We start from the raw sequence: 8,422 nt of genomic DNA on the forward strand, positions 1-8,422 counted from the left end.
GAGCGGGTGGCAAGGCGCTCAGCAGACAGAGAACAACAGACAGCATGTACATTTAATTATAACTCTCCCAGATAGGAAGGGCTGGCTATATACAGTGCGTCTGCCTGTTACTAATTATATTTATTTTCAAACGAAGAAGGGGGGGGAATCTTCTGAAGATGAGTCAGAAAAAAAAAAAAAAAGCCCTTCATTGTTATGAAAGCGGAGGAACGTCTCCTGAGGGTGTCTGTAACGCATCGCTGTCACGGCCTGACAATGGAAAAGCTGAGCGCAGAGCCAAGCCAGCCGGTAAACACCTCGTGGCGGCTTTCCTGGCCAGGGCCCTGCGAGCCGGTACCTGCGCCACATGCCCAAGCACGATCAATATGAACGGCCTTCTCCCTCCCGGACGGAGCCGCCGCTTAGAGCCTGGCTGAGCATCCTATTCCTGCAAAGACGGGGCCGTGCGGCATCTGCTGTCACCTTAATTGGGAGGCAGCGTTCCAGTTGAAACACAGCAAAGGTTTCTCCCTCATCAAAGGAAAAGCGTCCTGACCAGATGGCTGAAATGAAAAGGCTTCGTCTTCAGCCTCCATGCAGCCAACGGTGTTATTAATAACAGCACCAAGAATGCCACAAACCAAACGAGAGCACCTAGAAACCCAAAATAGTCACCCGCATGCAGGGCAGAAGTCGCCGGCACTTGGGGGATGAATCTCTGGTTTCAGGGGGAGTCGCAGCCGCACACACGGGGGACTTGCCTCCGTGTCTGTGTCCGCCGTCTGTGCGTGTCAGGTGCACATGGTTGCTTTCGGGGGGCCAGTTCATCAGGCCCGCTCTGCCTGTCAGCCCCCTCTTCCTTTGAGACCACACGGCTGCCCTGCCCCCTCCGCACAGATACACCCATGGGGTGACGGCCACAGGGAGCTTCAGGGGACGCATGCGCCCCAGGGAGCCACCCAAAGACACAGTGTTCACAACGGGGTTTCCAATAATGTTTTAAATAGCCACACTTGTTTTGTTTGCTTTCTTCCAGGAAGGCTGCACTGTTCTGGAAAAGGAGGGGGAGGCAAGAAAAATGTGAGTTCATTTCCTGAGTCTTTTAAATCTTTCTCCGTAGACGGAGCACTGAGGAGCCGTGGCCGGAGGGCAGAGCGGCCTCAGGCTCGCAGCACACATGGAAGGAGGTTCGGAACTTGTCCCCGCCGTGTGCTCTTTCCAGGCCATTGCAGGACGCTGGATTTAGCGATGAGACCGCACTGAAGGATCCGGATGCACGTGGGCTCTCCACCTCCCTCCCAAGAAAATGGTTTGAAGGCCGGCTGCTTTCACAATGGGTTTTTCCCGTTTGCCCAGGCAAGGTTGGACTGTGAAATCAGTTCATCCGAAAGAGAGGGCAGAAAATGGATCCGATGCCGGATTACCGGGGACACGGGAGAGTTTGGAAGGAGCCAACGCTTGTCAGAGTGTCTTTCCACACACATTATTTTACCCACTTCTCAGAGCAACCCCGTGAAGCACATGGCGGTGTGCCCGTTCCACAGGCGACGCTCTGGGGGTGAAGCGGCAAATCCAAGGGCACCTCACCTCCCCTGCAGACAAATCGTCTTTCCTGTCGTGAGCTACCTCGCCAATCTGTCCCTCCCCTTCGTGGCTGCAGTCAGCATCTTACGCCAAAGTTCTTCGTGGGATGGGCTGGCCCACATCCATCTGCCTGTCTCCCCAGCCAGGATGAAGACACCATGAAGATGGGGACTTTCCTTGCTCACAGATGTGTGTGGTGGCCCGTCACGACCTTGAGCACAGTAGCTCTGTAGTATGTATCTGTCCTACGAAGGAAGGACTAAATGAACGAAAGAGTCCCGCCCCCGAAGGAGGAAAGGGGGTCCAAATCAGAAGCATGGCGATCTCTGGCGGGCCAGCTGAGATGCTACAAGGGTCATTCTGAAGCCAGTGGCACAGGATGCCCCAAGCTGAGCAAACCATGACCTGGAGGGCCCAGCTGTCAGGCAGTGGAGTGGCCTTTGCACCTGGCATCCGGGCACCGCGGGCCCATGCACAGCACATGCGGCCAGAGCACCCTTTAGACAGATGCACCCTCAGGAACCGAGAGAGCCCTGCTTTTCCCTGGAAGTGGCCTGGCAAGTCAGGGGCAGGGTCTGGCATCAGACCTGTCAGTCCTTCCCAGAAATTCCGAGCGGCCCATGGATTAAAGCGAGGACCAGCTTTTGGAACAACGGTCCCCGTTCTGGTTTTGCCTCACAGAGATGATGCCTGGCCTCACAGTTTGGGAGCCTGGCCCCTGAGTAAGTCTCCCTAATCCTCACTGTGTCTTCCCCCTGCTCTCCTCTGAGACCCCAAGGTGGCTTCAGTGGACGGTCAGACAGAGGAAAGTGCAGCAGACGGAAGGCCGCACAGAAGACAGGCCTGGAAAGAGGAGGCTCCCCCACCCCCGGCGGTCGTGCCTCCCTGCAGGCTGATTTTGCTCTGACAGCCTTGTGGGTGTTTGTCTTTGATCTTGGTTGTCAGCACAAGCATGTGTAAGTGCTGACTGTGCCTGGCCTTGCCTTCAACACCACAACTGCTGGGGACACCCAGGGCCCTGCCCTCAGAAGGTGCCCAGTCCCAAACGACGCCAGGCAGCAAACCAAGCCCCCCACCCCCCGCCCCCAGAGCCCAGAGGCACGATCCAGGCTGCCTGCCACTCAGGGTCCGCTGCCCCTCTGGGCAGATGTGAAGAAGCTAGGCGCTCCCAGCCTCAAAGGGCTAATTCCTCCCTTTTGGACTCTTAGTTTCTGGTTCTGCTGGGTCACGGTTTATGAGGAAGTAGATCCCGTCATCTCTAGGACAGCAAATGGGGGACTTGTAACAAATCACCCGTAACGAGACCACATTCTGTTCCGGGTCACACAGAGTAAACATTAGAAACCAGACTCGGCACATCTACTTTCTTCTGATAGGTGGCCCTTTGGAGCTGTGGCAAAAATGACCACTCTGGGGCCCAGAGGGCCAGGACCGCCTGCGGGCACAGTGTGTAATGCACAGCAGAGGAGACCTGGGGACACCGGCACTCACTCCTGGACCGTGCCTTCCACGACAACTTCCCTCCAAAAGGCCATTTGGCTACAACGTATCATATGACTTGTTCTTAGAGTTACATTTTAACTGACAAAGTTTAACAACAACTATGACTTATGGCCTTCTAAAATTGGCAGCAGAAAAATGAACTGAGGAAGTAATGGAAAAAAACCACAAGTGAAGCCACTCTGTATTATGCACAATTTCTGTTGTGCTTTTTTTTCCCTTCCCAAGCATGTGTGTGTGTGTGTGTGTGTGTGTGAGTGCGTGCGCGCGTGTGTGTGCGTGCATGCGCATGCCCATGTGTGTGTCTGTGTGTGTGTTTTCGAAGGGTAGCAAATATTTTCCAGATACACTGTCCTGGCGTTCCCAAGCACATATTTATGCCAAGTTTATAAAAAGCAGCTGCAGACAGGGTTGACTGAAAGGATTGCTCTGCTGTCTGGCTTCCAGAAGGTGCTTCGGTTCTTACTCTGTCACCAGGGCAGCCTTACCTCCCAAAACTCTCTGACCCGCGCTGCGCGTCTGGAAGAGGACAAACCGGCGGCACAGAGTGACCTGGACGAGCGCTCGCCCCTGGCTCTTCTGACCTTCCGCATCACGCATCTGGTCCACAAGGTGCTTGATCGTTTTTAGTCATTCAAAATCCTCACACAGATACAAAAAGGGAAGTATTCCAAGACTCATTTCACAGGTATCTGGAGGGCTCGGAGGGCCATCGTCAGCACCGGTTTCTGAGGGTTTAGAACATCTGGGGGAGCCATCCGTGCATAAGCTGTGTCAACCGGCCTTTGCAGCTGCTCGCTCTGGGTTCAGCAGGACACCCTTCCTACGGCCTAAGACCCTCCAACCCTCCCCTTCACCCCTCCGTGGCCTCCCCCGACTTCTGCTCGGCGAGAAGCTCCAGCCTCCACTTTAGCGTGTTCGTGTTTCCTCACCACACACCCTGCAACCCCCTGGGGCATCCCGAGCGACTGCTCACTGCTCACGGGCACCCAAACCCAGACTCTCACTGGCCTGGGGTGGGGACTCCACTCGCCTCCCTCCTCCATCACAGGCTTAATGAAGACAATAGTCGCCTGCTTTGTAGCTCTCTGGGGGTGACTAATTGGTTAATCTTGGGAAGGCCCTTTGAAGATGAAAAGCTGGGTATTACTCATAGGGTTGGAGGCACGCACCTGCTCCAGTCGGGGCCTGAGTCAGCAGAGAATGACCTCCCACCTGCGGTTGGCCTGGATCCCCCACTCAAGGTCAGCGCCGGCTGGCAGGAGGGGCGTGGCGAGCACCGGCCAAGGGGAAACCAGGAGGCCTCGGCGGCCTGTGCTGTGTGGGCCGCTCTGAGTCAGGGGACTGCTTCACTGGCATTTACATGGTTTAACAAGCCTTCAAAGGACTCTGCCAAGAGGGCAGCACATGTCCGAGAATATCAGGCAAGACAGTATTTCCTGGTCATTGTTCAGGGAAAATGCCTTCCTCACAGCTAACTCCTCCCAAGCAACAGCGTTTTCTCCTTCCTCCTGCGGAAGGCGAGCTGGAGCAGCGGTGGATGGCTCTGTGGTGGGCAGACCTGAGGTCCGCGGTGCCAGGGTGGGGCATCGGTGCTTTCCCATCTTCTCTGGCTCGTGGTCCCCACCACACACATCTCTGAGAAAGAGGAAGTGACAGCAAGAACAGGGAACCAGAAGCCAAAACAAGGGATGAAGGCAAGGGTCGCTTATGACCACGCCCCCACCCACCCTTGACCCGGTGGGTCGAGGGGGATTTTGACACAGTGGCAGCTGGGAAGCCAAGAACAGAAAGCCTTTAATCCGTGCAACCTAATGCCAAGATTCCGCCTGAGAGAGCTCACTTCCTGCACTGTCTGCACATTCCTCCCGTTCCTCCCAAGCACCTTCTCCCAGTGACCCCTCTCCATGCAGCCTCTGCTCTCCCCCCACGGCCAACTGCTCCTTTCTTCCAGAAAACAAGGCCTGCGGCCAGAAGGATTCCACGCACTTCTGTTTCTCTTTAAGATCCCTAGGTCCTTAGGAGCTTTTCATGGCCCTTTCTCCTCCGGCAGATTGCCTGGAACCCCAGAGCAACCCCTCCCCCCCCCCCCCCCACACACAGAATGATAAAGATCTGGAAAAGTAGGATGGAAGGATGGGGGGGGGCGGGGACCAGAGCGGTCCCTAAATCTTAACACCCAGCAGGGAGTGGATTGTAGAGGGGTGGGGGGGGCAGGCCAGCAGGAATGGGCTAGGAAATGATTTTGTTCTGCCTCTGTTTGGAAGGAGGTGCTTGGAAATGACAGTTTGGAGAAGATGGGGGGGGGGGGGTAGGTACTGTTTCAAGGGAGGCGGCCTCTCTTCTGCAGTTCTAACAGTGCCATCAAGTGGCTCTGCGTGCAAGACGCAGGACAGAGCCTCCAGACAGCCCGAGCTGACCCCGCGGACGGAGGAGCAACGGGGCTTTGTAAAGGACAGTGGCCAGCGTCTCACCTCAGCCACAGAGCCGAGCACCTTCCCCTGGAACGGTCTGCGGGGAGGGGAGGAAGGTTCCCCCCAAGTGTATGTCCCCTAAGGGAAACGGGCCATCACGTTCACCGTGCTCCTGCAAGATGCTTCATGTAGCCTCTCGGCCCGCACACAGGGGCATTGCTGGGAGGCACGGGGACAAGAGTCACTGTACCATGGGAGGCACCAAAGCACATTTTCAACCTGACACATGGTCAGTGACCACAGCAAGCCTGCCTGTGCCACCCGGCCCTTGTCTGGAGATCCTCGGTGAGGGAGAAATGAGGACTGAAGGGTGCTGGGCAAGACGTGGTCTGGTGAGCACGCCAGAGGAAGCTTCTGGCCAGGGACACAAGCCGCCTTCTGGTGTTAACACTGACTTTCGCTGTATTCCTTTTTTCTTTTTCTTTTTAACTCTGCAAGTCAAAACCAACTCACCTTAGAAATACAAAAGTGATTTTCTTTCTAAAAAGAGGAATTTAAAAGAAACAGAAGGCTTTCCCAGCAGTTTTGTGTTTGGGTTACCGGGAATGAGGGGGAGACAGAGCCGGGGGGGAGCGAACGTTCCACAAGGAGTCAGGGCCCCCGTGCCATTCCTAGACCACACACTCAGCTGCTGCGTGTATGTCTGAGGAGGTGACCTCACTCACTAATCTCATTAAAACATTTCTTTTGATGTTTTTATTTATTTTTGAGAGCGAGACAGAGAGCAAGCAGGGGTAGGGGCAGAGAGAGAAGGAGACACAGAATCCGAAGCAGGCTCCAGGCTCTGAGCTGTCAGCACAGAGCCCGACGCGGGGCTCGAACCCACGAACCACGAAATCATGACCTGAGCCGAAGTCGGACGCTCAACTGACTGAATCACCCAGGCGCCCCTCTAACTTCATTTTCCTACAAAAACCGGGGGCAGAAATAGATCCATAGTTTCCAGAACTACACTCCCAGGCCCCAGGGGAGGGTTGGCAGTTTGGTAGAACTTTGGTCCCCATGCCTTTTACCAGAACAACTCTGTCTTTATCCACAGTATTGTGGTGACTTTTCAGATACCTGTCCAGACCATGACTCTCAGAACTGGTGGCCATGCCGGCAGAGTTAAGGCCCCAACATGGTGTTTATACTTCATGACCCCAGACCCAGACTACAGTTGAGTACACAAGAGATGGACAGCTGCCCAGGTGAGCCAATCTGATTCTCCCTCCCCAGAATTTGAAACTGGGTCAGGTTGGGTCAAAGTTGGTCTCTGTTAGAGCTGAGGCAGCTATATTGGCTCAGAGCGCCAGCCCCTCCCTTGGGTCCCCTCTGAACCTTCACTGTGTTCCCCTACGATATATTGCCGCTATTAAAAAGTTTTTTTTTTTTTTTATGTTTATTTATTTTTAAGAAACAGAGTGCTAGCAGGGGAGGAGCAAAGAGGGAGACACAGAATCCGAAGCAGTGTCCAGGCTCTGAGCTGTCAGCACAGAGCCTGACACGGGGCTCGAACTCACGAACCATGAGATCATGACTGGAGACGAAGTTGAATGCTTATCTGACCAAACCACCCAGGCGCCCCAGCCCCTGCGGACAAGACCATCTAAACACTTCTTCCCAGATCTGAGAAACAATAAGATCACCCAACCCAGTGCAACAAACCTCATCTCCCAGAGCCACATTCTGTTTTTGAAAATAAAGGGAAGTTTCTAAACAGACCATGTTACCTTATGAATTAAAATGTTTAATAGACTAGCCATATAATGGATCAGTAAATATTCACATTACTATCATTTCTATTACTGGTGTGTTCAAAACTTATTTACAAATCAATCATACTTTCTTGTTGCTATAAATTTTAACTTCAAAAACATTTTCTTGTTCGTATCTACTTGGACCTCATTTATCAATAATACTTTTTTTTTTAATGTTTACTTATTTTTAAGAAACAGAGTGCTAGCAGGGGAGGAGCAAAGAGGGAGACACAGAATCCGAAGCAGTGTCCAGGCTCTGAGCTGTCAGCACAGAGCCTGACGCGGAGCTTGAACTCACGAGCTATGAGATCATGACCTGAGCTGAAGTTGGACGCTTAACCGACTGAGCCACCCAGGCACCCCAACAATATTTTAAAATTTTATTTCGTCCTGAAATCTTCCATCCAAGGACTTAAGTATCTATAAATATGCTAGTGCATTCATTCATCCATTTTCTTAGATGCTCTGAGTTTACCGAAGAAATAGATCCCTTCACTAAGATCTTACAGGGTAGAACTTGAAGAAACCATAATTTTAAGTGCATATTTCCTAAATTAGGTCTTCTTATATTATAGAAGACCCATGCCTCACTCCACAACAGATTAAAGAATCACACATTCTAAACTTAGGAAAAGGCTCTCAAGGTACTTGAGTATTTGTCAAACTCTGGGTCATGACTCAAAAGGGAGCCCTGAAATCAAGTCAGTGTACCAGAGGGGCACCTGGCTGACCCAGTCGGTTAACCATCCGACCCTTGGTTTTGACTCAGGTCATGATCTCACGGTTCATGGGTTTGCACTCCACATCGGGCTCCGCAGCTGACAGTGCAGACCCTGCTTGGGATCCTCTCTCCCTCTCTTTCTGCCCCTCCCCGTCTTGCACCGTCTCTGTCTCTCTCAAAATAAGTAAATAAACTTAAAAATTTAGTGCACCAGAGCCAGCACTTTAGAATTTTTTTTTTTAAACGTTTATTTTTGAGACAGAGAGAGACAGAGCATGAACGGGGGAGGGGCAGAGAGAGAGGGAGACACAGAATCTGAAACGGGCTCCGGGCTCTGAGCGGTCAGCACAGAGCCCGACGCGGGGCTCGAACTCACGGACCGCGAGATCGTGACCTGAGCTGAAGTTGGACGCTTAACTGACTGA

The 8,422-nt window shown here is 53.0% G+C and overlaps 1 long non-coding RNA gene across 1 annotated transcript; it reads left to right on the forward strand.

Moving 5' to 3' along the window:
• Positions 1-744: 744 nt before the first annotated feature.
• On the forward strand, positions 745-7,449 carry LOC113595819 (uncharacterized). Its single transcript, XR_003416422.2, has 3 exons — positions 745-3,675; positions 6,577-6,727; positions 6,934-7,449. It is a non-coding gene; the product is annotated as an uncharacterized LOC113595819 (long non-coding RNA).
• Positions 7,450-8,422: the final 973 nt, after the last annotated feature.

Source organism: Acinonyx jubatus, chromosome D2, assembly GCF_027475565.1.
Source record: "Acinonyx jubatus isolate Ajub_Pintada_27869175 chromosome D2, VMU_Ajub_asm_v1.0, whole genome shotgun sequence".
NCBI classification, from domain to species: Eukaryota; Metazoa; Chordata; class Mammalia; order Carnivora; family Felidae; genus Acinonyx; species Acinonyx jubatus.